The 14467-nt window shown below is 40.1% G+C and overlaps 1 protein-coding gene and 1 pseudogene across 2 annotated transcripts in view; one reads left to right on the top strand and one right to left on the bottom strand.

The window, feature by feature from the left end:
• The window catches only part of LOC102243488, a 57711-nt pseudogene extending 48530 nt beyond the window's left edge, over positions 1–9181 (top strand).
• SNAP47 (synaptosomal-associated protein, 47kDa) overlaps positions 1–14467 on the bottom strand; it is a 119039-nt gene that overhangs the window by 12736 nt on the left and 91836 nt on the right. The gene's annotated exons all lie outside the window — the stretch shown is intronic.

Below are 14467 nucleotides of genomic sequence, written 5' to 3'. Positions count from 1 at the left end.
ATACCCTTTGTAATACTTTAAGCAATAAAAAAATTTAAAAATAAATAAATAAAAAATAAAATAAAATAAAACTTTTAGAAGAAAAAAAAAGAAGAAATAGGAAGGGAAGAAGGAACACAGGCATAAAGAATAAAAATGGCGACAAACAAGTACCTATCAATAATAACTTTAAATGTAAATGGATTAAATGCCCCAATCAAAAGACATTGGGTAGGTAAGTGGACAAGGAAGCATGACCTATACATCTGCTGTCTACAGGAAACCCACCTCAGAACAAAGGCCTCACACAGACTGATGGTGAAGGGATGGAAAAAGGTTTTTCAGTCGAATGGAAATGAAAAAAAAAGCTGGGGTAGCAATACTTATATATGACAAATTAGACCTCAAAGTGAAGGTCATAACAAGAGATAAGGAAGGCCACTTCATAATACTAATGGGAGCAATTCAAGAAGAAAATATAACACTGGTAAACATATATTCACCCAATACAGAAGCACCTAAGTACATAAAAAAAAATTCTGGATGATATCAAGGGAGAGATTGACAGCAATAAAGTCATAGTAGGAGACTTTAATACCCCACTAACACCACTGGACAAATCCTCTAAACAAAAAATCAGCAAAGAAATATCAATCCTAAATGACTTACTAGATCACATGGAATTAATTGATATCTTCAGAACATTTCACCCCAAAGCCACAGAATATACATTCTTCTCATGTGCACATGAGTCATTTTCAAAGATAGACCACATATTGGGACACAGGCAAAGTCTCTTCAAATTTAAGAAGATAAAAATCATATCAAGCATCTTCTCAGATCACAACGGCATAAAACTAGAAATCAACTACAATAAAAACAATTTTAAAAAAATCAAACACCTGGAGGTTAAATAGCATGTTATTGAACAATGATTGGGTTACCTCAGAGATCAAAGAAGAAATAAAAAGCATCATGGCAACAAATGACAATGAAAACACAACAATCCAAAATCTATGGGACACAGTGAAAGCAGTCTTGAGAGGGAAGTTCATAGTTCTATAGGCCTACCTCACAAAACAAGAAAAAAATGGTAATAAATTATCTAACCCTACAATTCAAAGAGTTAGAAAGAGAGCAACAAGAAAAGCCCAGTGTAAGCAGAAGGAAGGAAATAATAAAGATCAGATTGGAGATAAACGACATCCAGACCAAAAAACCAATAGAAAAGATCAACAAAACCAAGAGCTGGTTCTTTGAAAGGACTAACAAGATGGATGAACCTCTAGCCAGGCTCACCAAGAAGTAAAGAGAGAGGACCCAAATAAACAAAATCAGAAATGAAGGAGGTGAAGTAACAACTGATCCCACAGAAATACAAACAATTATGAAAAATTACTATGAACAACTCTATTGCAACAAAATGGACAACCTAGATTAAATGGAAATATTCTTAGAAAAATACAAGCTCCCAAAACTCAATCAAGAAGAATCAAAAAACCTGAATAGGCCAATAACCACCAAAGAAATTGAAGCAGCAATAAAAAATCTTCCAGCAAACAAAAGCCCTGGTCCTGACGGCTTTACTGGGGAGTTCTACCAAGCATTCAAAGAAGGACTAAAACCTATCCTCCTCAGACTATTTCAAAAAATTCAAGAGGAAGGAACACTTCCAAGCTCTTTCTATGAAGCCAGCATTACCCTAATCCCAAAACCAGATAGACACCACAAAAAAAAGTGAACTACACACCAATATCCTAGATCAGGGGTAGGCAACCTTTTTGTGAGTGCGTGCCAAAACCAGCAAAATCTCTGACTCAAAATTCTTCTGCGTGCCAACCCTAATTTTTTGAGAACATGTTATGCCTACTTGATATCTCTTAAGGTGTACGTATGTGAAGAAACTTGAAGAAATAATAAAATTCATTCGAGAGACAAAAACACAGTATATGATGATGAAAAATACATTTATTTTTTAATGTATACATGTACACTGATAGTCCGACAGAAAACTTTATGACTCCGTTTGATATTATCAGTGGGACTTTTGCTGCTGCATCACTGATGACAGAGATTTTACATCAGGTTTATATTTCGTAACCTTCAGAGATATGTATGAGCTACTACTTTCATCTGTCAGGCTACTCCTATTGCGAGACTTAACAAAATTCATCACTGAGAACAACGATTCACAATTGTAAATGGAAGATTATAAGAGAAGGTTTTGGGTGCCAGCAAAAGTTACTGGCGTGCCATGTTTGGCACGCGTGCCAGGGGTTGCCCACCCCTGTCCTAGATGAACATAATGCTAAAATCCTCAACAAAATTTTAGAAAATCGAATTCAGCATTACATTAAAAATGACCAAGTGGGATTTATTCTGGGGATGCAAGGATGGTACAATATCTGCAAATCAATACATGTGATACATCACATAAACAAACTGAGAGGCATAAGTCACATAATCATATTAAGAGATGCAGAAAAAGCATTTGACAAAATCCAACACCCTTTCTTGATAAAAACTCTCAGCAAAGTGGGAAGAGAGGGATCATACCTCAACATAATAAAAACCTTATATGACAAACCTATAGCCAAAATCATACTCAATGGGCAAAAACTAAACTCTTTTCCCCTAAGAACAGGAACAAGACAGGGATGCCCACTCTCACCACTCTCACCACTATGTTCAACATAGTACTGGAAGTATTAGTCATTGTGATTAGACAAGCGGAAGAAATAAAAGGCATCCAAATTGGAAAAGAAGAAGTAAAACAGTCCTTATTCGCAGATGACATGATACTATACATAGAAAACCTCAAAGACTCCATCAAAAACCTACTAGACCTAATAAATGAATTTGGCAATGTAGCAGGATACAAAATTAACACCCAGAAATTTATGGCCTTTTAATACACCAATAATGAGCTCACAGAAAGAGAAACGAAATAAAACAAAAACAAAAAACAACAACAACCACAATCCCATTTATCATGGCACAAAAAAATTAAGATACTTGGGAATAAACTTAACTAAGGAGGTAAAAGACCTGTACTCAGAAAACTACAGGACATTGAAAAAAGAGATAGAGGAAAACATAAACAAGTGGAAGAACATACCATGTTCATGGATTGGTAGAAGCAACATCATTAAAATGTCCATACTAACCAAAGCAATCTACAGATTCAATGCAATCCCCATTAAAATACAAATGGCATATTTCAAAGATCTAGAAAGAACTCTCCAAAAATTCATCTGGAATAAAGAAAAGACCTCGAATAGCCACAGCAATCCTGAGATAGAAGAACAAAGTTGGAGGGATCACAATACCAGGTATCAAGCTATATTACCAAGCCACAGTTCTCAATACTGCCTGGTACTGGCACAAGAACAGACATATAGACCAATGAAACAGAACAGAGGAACCCAAAAATCGACCCAGGCCATTATGCTCAATTAATATTTGACAAAGGAGGCAAGAGCATACAATGAAGTCAAGAGAGTCTCTTCAATATATGGTGCTGGGATTTTGGTCAGATACATGCAAAAAAATGAAACTAGATCACCAACTTACAACATACACAAAAACAAACTCAAAATAGCCAAAGGACTTAAATGTAAGACAGGAAACCATAAAAATCCTACAAGACTCCACAGGCAGTAAAATAGCAGACATATGTCGTAGCAATATCTTCACAGACACAGCTCCTAGAGCAATGGAGACTAAGGAGAAAATAAACAAATGGGACTACATCAACATAAAAAGCTTCTGCACAGCAAAAGAAACCATCAACAAAACAACAAGAAACCCCACTGCATGGGAGAACATATTTGCCAATGTTATCTGCGATAAGGGTTTAATCTCTAAAATTTATAGGGAACTCATATAACTTAACAAAAGGAAGATAAACAATCCAATCACAAAATGGGCAAAGGACCTAATAGACACTTTTCAAAAGAGGACATGCAGAAGGCCAAGAGATATATGAAAACATGCTAAAGTCACAATCATCCGAGAAATGCAAATCAAAACAACAAAGAGGTACCATCTCACACCTGTCAGAATGGCTATCATCAACAAATCAACAACGACAAGTGCTGGCGAGGATGTGGAGAAAAAGGAACCCTCGTGCACTGCTGGCGGGAATGCAGACTGGTGCAGCCACTGTGGAAAATACTATGGCGTTTCCTCAAAAAATTAAGAATGGAACTTCCATTTAACCCAGTAATCCCACTTCTAGGAATATATCCCAAGAAACTAGAAACACCAATCAGAAAGGACATATGCACCCCTATGTTCATAGCAGCACAATTTACAATAGCTAAGTTTTGGAAACAGCCTAAATGCCCATCAGCAGATGAGTGGATTAGAAAACTGTGGTACATCTACACAATGGAATACTATGCTGCTGTAAAAAAGAAGGAATTTTTACCATTTGCAACAACCTGGATGGGACTGGAGAACATCATGCTAAGCGAAATAAGCCAGTCAGAGAAAGATAAATATCACATGATCTCACTCATTTGTGGAATATAATAAACAATATAAAGTGATGAATAAAAATAGAACCAGAGTCATAGAAACATTGAACAGACTGTCCAACCTATGAGGGAAGGTGAGGGGTGAGGGGGTAAGAGATCAACCAAAGGACTTGTATGCATGCATATGAGCATAACCAATGGACACAGACTGGGTCGGGGAGGGAGGTGAGGGCATGTGCTGGGGGAGTGGGCAGCTGGGTAGAGGTTGATGGGGGAAAAGGGAGACTTATGTAATACTTTAAAGTTTAACTGAGTTAAACAATAATTTTTTTTAAAGTATGATGCTAGACATAGATTTTTTGTAGATTTCTTTATGAAGTTGAGGAAGTTCTCTCTGTTCCTAGTTTGCTGGGAGTTGTCATTATGCACAGGCATTGGATTTTGTCAAATGCTTTTTCTGCATACATTGATGTCATCATGTGATTTTTCTTCCTTAATTTGTTAATATGATGGGTTATATTGATTGATTTTTGAATGCCGAACTTGCCTTGCATACCTGGGATAACCCTACTAGGTCATTGTGGGTAATTACTTTATACATTGTTGATTTGCTAATATTTTGTTGAGCATTTTTGCATCCATGGTCTGTAGTTTCCTTTTCTTGTAATGTCTTTGTCTGGTTTTGAATTAGAGAAATGCTGGCCTCATAGGATGAGTTTGGAAGAATTCCCTCTCCTTCTATCTTCTGGAAGAGATTATAAAGAATTAATATGAATTCTTCATTACATGTTTGGTAAAATTCACCAACAAACCCACCTAGCCTGGTGCTTTCTGTTTGAGGGAGTTATTAATTATTGATTCAATGTATTAACAGATATAGGCCTATTCAGATTGTCTATTTCTTTTTATGTGAGTTTTAGCAGATTGTATACTTCAAGGAATTGGACATTTCCTCTAGACCAGCAGTCGCCAACCTTTCGGACCTCACGGACCACCAGTGGTCTGCGGATCACCGGTTGGCGACCACTGCAGACTATCAAATTTGTGGGCATAGAGTTGTTCATAATATTCCTTTACTATCATTTTAGTGTCTACAGGCAAATAAGGTGATTTTTCCCCCCTTTGGATTCTTCCAAGATTTTTTCTTTATCTTCGAGTTTTTGAAGTTTGAATATGCCTAGGTATAGTTTTTTGTTTTTGTTTTTGTTTTGGCATTTATCCTGCTTGTTGTATTCTGAGGTTCCTGGATCTGTAATTTGTTGTCTGACATTAATTTGGGGGAAATTTTAAGTCATTGTTTCCTCAAATAGTCCTTCTAGTTCTTTCTGTCTTGCTTCTCCTCCTGGTCTTCCCATTAATTACACTTATATGTCACCTTTTGTAGTTGTCCCATCCTTGGGTATTCTGTTCTGGGTTGTGTGTGTGTGTGTGTGTGTGTGTGTGTGTGTGTGTGTGTGTGTGTGTTTCAGTCTTGTTTCTCTTTGCTCTTCCATTTTGGAAGTTTCTGTTGACATGTCCTCAGGCTCACTGATTGTTCGATGCCATGTCCAGTCTACTAAATGAGCCCAACAAAAGCACTCTTCATTTTTGTTACAGTGTTTTGATCTCTAGCATTCATTTCTGATTCTCTCTTAGAATTCCCGTCTCTGCTTATATTGCCTATGTGTTTTTTCATGCTATCTACTTTATCCATTAGAGCTGGATATTAACGACAATTGTTTTAAGTTCCAGCATCCTTGCATGTCTAGTTCTGATGCTTGCTCTGTCTCTGCAGACTACTTTTTGTCTTTTGGAATGCCTTGTAGTTTTTTCTTGATAGCCAGAAATGTGTTGGATAAAAGGAACTGCAGTAAACAGACCTTCAGTGATGTGGTGATGAGATATAGGGATGGGGCATTTGATTATGCCCCATATTTGTGAGTCTGTTGCCTGGGCTGTGGCCTTCACATGTGCTCCTCAGCCCTCCTTAGGTGGTACAAGAAAGATAAAGGAGCAGGATGGGCATTTCTCTCCCCCAGGTGGTCAGGATCTGATGGAATGATTTCTCCTGAGGGCAGGCCTTGTTAGAACACATGCTCTGGTGTATTCACAATAGCTACTTCCTCCCCACACCCAGCCTGAAGCAGGAGGGGATTTTTCTCCTGTCCTCAGTGTGAGAGTCTGGTGTGGCTTCTAGAAGTAAAACTCACAAAAGTGGGGGCTACAGCCGCGTCCTCGCCCACCTCGGCCCCAGTGGCCTGTTTTTCCAGCCCATCAGCGCTGTGGACGAGGGCCAGCAGCCCAAGGAGATCGAGTCACTGTGCAAGAACAGCTATGCGATGGTGTGACACGCATGCTGTTCATCACATCCCCTTCTTCAGAGAAGTGATCGTCAGCTCCTTTTCCTGCGAGCATTGCAGCTGGAACAACACAGAGGTCCAGTCATTGGGCAGCATCCAGGGCCAGGGAGTACACTACACTCTGACGGTCAGGGCGGTGGAGGACATGAACCGAGAAGTGGTGAAGACTGATTGCCAGCCACCACAAGGATTCCAGAGTTAGATTTTGAAATTCCTGCCTTTAGCCAGAAGGGAGCTTTGACCACTGTTGAAGGATTGATCAGCCATGCTATCTCTGGCCTGGACAGGATCAGCCCACACGAAAGGCAAATGAAGAAGCTGTAGCTGAAAAACTTGATGAGTTCATTGTCAAACTGAAAGAGCTAAAGCAGGTGGCCTCTCCTTTCACCATGATCATTGATGACCCCTCAGGGAACAGCTTCAAGGAAAACTCACATGCTCCCCAGAAAGATGATGCCTTGATGATCACATATTATAACCGGACTCCACATCAAAAGGAGATGCTGGAACTCCAGGCAGAAGCACCAGAAGAGAAGCCACAAGAGGAAGATCTCAGAAACGAAGTACTGCAGTTCAACACAAAATGCAATGCTCCAGCTCAGACCAACATGAAGCTAGTTCAAATCCCCCACTTTAAGAAGATTATCATCATGGCTACCAACTGCCAGTACTGTGGTCATCCGACCAATGAGGTAAAGCAGTGATTCCCAAAGTGGGCGCTACCGCCCCCTGGTGGGCGCTGCAGCGATCCAGGGGGGCGGTGATGGCCACAGGTGCATTTGTTTTAACTTTTTTTGTATTACCTTTCTATTCTGAGTTCAATAAATAGTTTCATAATTTCAAACTTCAATGTTTCTAATTTACACCTTTCTTTACTATATTTTACGAAAAAGGTAGAAACATTAATACATATATCTTTCTGTTTAATTGCTATTAAAATTTAAAAAAAATTAATTTCCAGGGGGCGCTGAGTAATATTTTTTCTGGAAAGGGGGCGGTAGGCCAAATAAGTTTGGGAACCACTGAGGTAAAGTCTGGAGGAGCAGTAGAGCCCTTGAGCACCAGGATCACTCTCCATATCACAGATCCCTCAGATATGACCAGAGACCTGCTCAAGCCTGGGACATGCAATGTGGAAATCCCAGAACTGGAATTTGAGTTGGGAATGGCTGTTTCTGGGGGCAAGTTCACAACACTGGAGGGGCTGCTGAAAGACATCTGGGACCTGGTGACCAAGAACACTTTCACACTGGATGACAGTTCCAATCCTGGCCAGATGGACAAACTGCAGGAGTTTAGCCAGAAGTTGGACCAGAGAATAGAGAGTAAAATGAAGGCCCACTTTATTATAAATGATCCAGCAATAAACAGCTATTTGCAGAATGTGTATGTATCTGAAAATGATCTAGAGATGAAGGTGGGACGTTATAAGTGCACATTTGACCAAAATGAGGAGCTAGGGCTCAATTACATGAAGACGGAGGGCTATGAGAAAGGCCTGGCCCCACGGTAGCAGTGGACGGTTTCCCGGCCAACCTCCTGTGCTGCTCAGATCACAAGCATATTTATTACTATTGGAAAAGTGGGAGTGACCTCCTCACCTGCTCATGTGGGCAGGGCACCTGGTCTGAATCAAAGATCCTGGCACACTTTTTAAAATGTGTGGTGCAAGTGCACACCTGTTGGGTTATTTGACTTTATTTTGGAGGTTGTGAATTAGCTTGGGAGGAGACCTGGAAGTGAACTATGAGGAATGTCACTATCACTTTTTCCCCACAAGTCTTCACCCTCTGTCCACAATGTGCTCTCCTCTAGAGCTGGAACTCTGAAGTTGAGGAAGGTGGAAGACAGCTGCAGCTGGAGTTTAGGTGTTGGTTTTGGGTGTACAAAATACTGACTCTCCACACGAAGGGAATCTTCCGAGGGAGGGAGTCCAGCACAGGTGAAGAAGTTCTCATTAAAATGATGGCTGTCAAACTGCACTGGCCCGGAATTCACTGTCCTTAATTGATATGCTGTTAGACTCTACCTCCTGAAGAAAAATTTCCCCAATGTGGCCACTGTAATTTGGAGATTGGAGCTGGCATTTCATTCATTCCTTCACAGATGTGCCAAGCACTCACTGAACAGTGAACAAAACAAGGTGCTGCTGTCACGAAGTTTGAAGTCTAGTGGGGAAAATTGACAATGGAAGTGGAGGTGGATTGATAATAAACCAATAAGTTAAAAAAGAAAAAGAAAAGAAAGTATTACATAGGTCGCCCCTTTCCCCCCATTAATTCCCTCTAGCTTGCCAATGGCCCCAACCCCAGGCCTTCACCACCGTATTGTCCGTGTCCATGGGTTACGCATACAGAGTCTTTGGTTGATTAGTTCCCACCCACCCACGTGTCCCCGCTTTCCTTTGAGATTCTGCACTCTGTTTCATGCTTCCATGTCTCTTGATCCACAACATTCATCAGTTTGTTTTGTTACTTAGATTCCACATATGAGTAAGATCATGTGATGCTTGTCTTTCTCTATTTCGCTTAGCATGATGCTCTCCAGGTCCCTCCATGCTATCTCAAACATTAAGAGATTCTTCTTTTTCACTGCTGCATAGTATCCTATGGTATAAATGTACCACAGCTTTTTTATCCAGTCATCTCCTGATGAGAACTTGGGCTATTCCAGATCTTAGCTACTGTAATTGTGCTGCTATAAACACAGGGGTTCATACATTCTTTCTGATGGGTGTTTCGGATTTCTTAGGATATATTCCTAGAAGTGGGAGCACTGGGTCAAATGGCAGTTGCATATTTAATTTTTTGAGGAAACTTCATACTGTTTTCCATAATGGCTGCACCAGTCTGCATTCCCACCAGCAGTTACTAGGGTTCCCCTTTCTCCACATCCTTGCCAGCACTTGTCATTTTGTTGATGATAGCCATTCTGACAGGTGTGAGGTGATATCTCATTGAAGTTTTAATTTGCATCAATCTGGTGATTGGTGACTTTGAGTATTTTTTCATATGTCTCTTGGCCATCTGTATGTCCACTTTGGAGAAATGTCTATTTAGTTCCTTTTCACATTTTTTATTTGAATTGTCTTCCTATTGTTAAATTGTATGAGTTCCTTATATATTTTGGATATTAACCCTTTATCAGATGTATCATTGCCAAATATGTTCTCCCAGACAGTGGGCTCCCTTTTCATCTTGTTTATGGTTTCTTTTGCTGCACAGAAGCATTTTATTTTGATGTAGTCCCATTTGTTTATTTTGTCCTTAGTTTTCTTTAACTTAGATATACCTGTAAACATATTGCTATGAGATGTCTGAGATTTTGCTGCCTATGGTTTCTTCTAGGATTTTTATGGTTTCACAACTTATATTTAAGTTGTTTATTCATTCTGAGTTTATTCTTGTATATGGTGTAAGTTGGTGGTCTAGTTTCATTTTTTTTTTTTGCATGTATATATCCAATTTTCCCAATATCTTTTACTGAAGAGACTGTCTTGACTCCAATGTATGTTCTTGCCTCCGTTGTCAAATATTAATTGAGAGCAATAGCTTGGGTTGGTTTCTGGGGTCTCTGCTCTGTTCCATTGATCTATATACTTGTTCTTGTGCCAGTTCCAGGCTGTTTTGATAATGGTAGTTTTGTAGTATAACTTGAAATCTGGTATTATGATCCCTCCTACTTTCTCAGGATTGCTGCGGATATTCGGGTCTTTCTTGATTCCATGTAAATTTTTGCGGTATTTGTTCTAGATCTGTGAAATATGCCATTGGTATGTTAATAGGGATTGCATTGAATCTATAGATTGCCTTGGGTAGTATAGACGTTTTCATGATGTTGATTCTACCAATCCATGAACACTGCAGGTATATTACTACAGTTAATTTATATCTTCTTCTATCTCTTTTTTTCAACATCCTGTAGTTTTCTGAGGACAGGTCTTTGCCTACTTGATTTATTCCTAAGTATCTTAATTTTTTTGTTGCAATGGTAAATGGGATTGTTTGTTTAGTTTCTCTTTCTGAGAATTGATTATTGGTGTATAAAAAAGCCATTGATTTTTGGGTATTGATTTTGTACCTTGCTACATTGCTGAATTCATTTATTAAATCTAGTAGTTTTTTGGTGGAGTGTTAGGATTTTCTATGTACAGTATTATGTCATCTGCAAATAATGAGAGTTTTACTTCCTCCTTTCCCATTTGGATGCCTTTTATTTCTTCTTGTCTGATGGCTATGGCTAGGACTTCCAGTACTATCTATACTAATAAAAGGGTAATATGCTAATTAGACTGGACATCCTTCTGGACAAAGCCATGGTGGTAGGGCCAAGGCAGAGGCAGTTAGGGATGATCAGGCTGGCATGGGAGAGCAGTTTAGGGGGATCAGGCTGGCAGGGGAGAGCAGTTAGGGGGATCAGGCTGGCAGGCAGGCAAGCAGTTAGGAGCCAGTGGTCCCGGATTGTGAGACATCCCACAAGGGGTCCTGGATTACAGAGGGTGCACGCTGGGCTGAGGGACACCCCACTCCCATGCATGAATTTCATGTACCGAGCCTCTAGTCTATAATAATAAAGGTGTAATATGCTAATTAGACTGGACGTCCTTCCAGATGACCTTCTGGACAAAGCCAGGGCTGGAAGGAAGCCCGGATCCTGGGTGCCTGCCGGTGGCCAGAGGGAAGCCCAGGTCCTGGGTGCCAGAGGGAAGCTGGTGCCAGCAGCCAGGGGAAGGAAGGCCTACTTTTGCACAAATTTCATGCATCGGGCCTCTAGTGTTGAACTAACAGTGTTGAAAACAGACATCCTTTTCTTGTTCCTGTTCTTAGGGAAAATGGTTTTTGTTTTTGCCCATTGAGTATGATGTTGGCTGTAGGTTTGTCATATTTGGTCTTTATCATGTTGAGATATGCTCCCTCTATTCTCACATTGCTAAGAGTTTTTATCAAAAATGGGTGTTGGACTTTGTTGAATGCTTTTTCTGTGTCTATTTATATGACCATGTGATTTTTGTCTTTCAGTTTATGTGATGTATCACATTTATTGACTTGCGAATATTGTACCAACCTTGCATCTCTGGAATGAATCCCACTTGGTAATGATATATGATCTTTTAATATATTGCTGGATCTGATTTGCTAATATTTTGTTGAGGATTTTAGCATTTATGTTCATCAGAGATATTAGCCTGTAATTCTCTTTATTTGTAGTGTCTTTATCTGGTTTTCGAATGAGGATAACGCTGTCCTCATAAAAAGAGTTTGGAAGTGTTCCTTCCTCTTGTATTTTCTGGAATGTTTTGAGGAGTATAGGTGTTAGTTATTCTTTGTGTGTTTGGTAAAACTCACCAGTGAAGCAGTCTGGACCCGGGCTTTAGTTTGCTGGGAGTATTTTGATGACTGCTTCTATTTCATCAGTTGTTATTGGCTAATTCAAGTTTTCTGATTCTTCCTGATTCAGTTTTGGGAGATTGCATTTTTCTAACAATTTGTCCATTTCATCCACATTGTCTGGCTTGTTGGCATATAGTTGTTCATAGTATTTTCTTACAATCCTTTGTATTTCTCTGGTGTCAGTGGTCATTTCTCCGCTTTCCTTTCTGATTTATTTGGGATCTCTCTCTCTTAGTTTCTTGATGAGTCTGGCTAATGGTTCATCAATCTTGTTTATCTTTCCAAAGAACCAGCTCTTGGTTTTATTGATTTTTTATATTGTTTTTTAGTCTCTATGTCATTTATTTCTGCTCTCATCTTTTTTATTTCCTTCTTTCTACTTACTCTGGGCTTTTCTTGTTGTTTTGTTTCTAGTTCATTAAGTTGTAGGATTAAGTAGTTTATTGTTAATTTTTCTTGTTTTTTGAGGTAGGCCTGTAGTGCTATGAACTTCCCTCTCAGGACGGCTTTTGCTGTGTCCCAGAAATTGTGTGTTATTGTGTATTCATTTTTATTTGTTTCCAGGAAGTTCTTGATTCCTTTTTTTTTTTTTATCTCACTGGTAACCCATTCATTGCTTAATAACATACTATTAACCTCCATTTGTTTGAATATTTTTGGGTGTTTTTACTGTACTTGACTTCTAATTTCATTCCACTGTGATCTGAGAAGATGCTTGATATGATTTCAATCTCCTTGAACTTGTACAGAATTGTTTTGTGTCCTAACATGTAGTCTACCTTTGTTAATGACCCAAGTGCACTTGAGAAGAATGTATATTCTGCAGATTTGGGGTGAAATCTACACTAATAAAAGAGAAACATGCAAATTGGTGTCACTCCGCTATGCCCACCAGCCAATTGGATGAGTATGCAAATTAACCCAACAAAGATGGTGGTTAATTTGCATACACAGGTGCAGAGCAAACACTGAAGGCTCCGGCCAGACTGAAGACCGAAGACTGAAGACCGAAGAGGCTTGGCTTCTCCACTGCGGTTGCAGCGGAGAACCCAAGCCTCGCTGAGGTCGCAATGGAGAACCTAAGCCTCAAGGCTTGGCTTCTCCGCTGCAGCCAGACCAAAGGTCTGGATCCCGGGTGCTGGAGGATTATCAGTGCCGGCAGCCAGGGGAAGGAAGGCCTATTGCACGAATCTCTTCATGCAACGGGCCTCTAGTATTCTATAAATGTCAATTAAATCCATCTGATCCAGTGTGTCATTTAGAGTCACCGTTTCCTTGTTAAGTTTTTGTCTGGAAGGTCTATCCAGTGAAATCAGTGGGGTGTTAAAGTCTCCTACTATGACTCTTCCAAGTCATGTAGAAGTGTTTTTTTATATTTAAGTACTCCTGTATTGGGTGCATGTATGTTTACCAGGGTTATATCCTCTTGTTGGATTGATCCCTTTAGTATTAGGTAGTGACCTTTATTGTCTCTTGTAATGGCCTTCACTTTGAATTCTATTTTTTCAGAAATAAGTATTGTTACTCCAATTTTTTTCCCCATTCGCATGGAAAAATTATTTTCCATTCCTTTACTCTCATCTTGTATCTGTCTTTTGTCCTGAGGTAGGACTCTTGTAGACAGCATATAATTGGTTCATGTTTTTGTATCCATTCAGCAACCCTATGTCTTTTAATTTGAGCATTTAATCCATTTACATTTATTATTGACTAGTGGCCCAGTGCACAAAATTCCTGCACATTAAAAGGGAATTAGAGGAAATATTTTAATATTGCTATTTGCCCTTTCTCTATAATAGAAGTGTCAGAGATGAAAGAAAATTAGTAAAATGTATATGAAAATCTTCCTCCTGTCAGAGTCTGGGGCACACCACGGGACCCAGAGTCAAGTCCCCGCCCACCCATGTGCACCTCGAAATCGCGGGCGAGATCCTGACCCAGCCGGCCCCACCCCCGTCAAGCCCCGCTGGGTAAGGGGCACAGCCTCAGGTCCCCCGTCAAGCCCCACTGGGTGGAGAGTGCAGCCTCAGTTCCCCCGTCAAGCTTCGCTGGGTGGGGGGCCGTGGCCTGAGGTCCCCCGTCAAGCCCTGCTGAGCAGGGGGGGCGCAGCCTCAGGTCCCCTGCCCCAACCCGGTGCCACGCAGCCTCATGTCCCTGCTGATTGCTCATTAAGGCTCGTTGTGGGAACCCCGCCTCCTCTGTGGGTGCAGCCCATGTCTTATGATGGCATGCCAGAGTGAGGGTCAATTTGCATATTACCTCTCTATTATATAGGACT

Source organism: Myotis brandtii, unplaced genomic scaffold (genome assembly GCF_000412655.1).
Source record: "Myotis brandtii unplaced genomic scaffold, ASM41265v1 scaffold100, whole genome shotgun sequence".
NCBI lineage: Eukaryota > Metazoa > Chordata > Mammalia > Chiroptera > Vespertilionidae > Myotis > Myotis brandtii.
The sequence above is the reverse complement of the archived record's forward strand: the minus strand, read 5'-3'. Positions and strand labels throughout refer to the sequence as shown.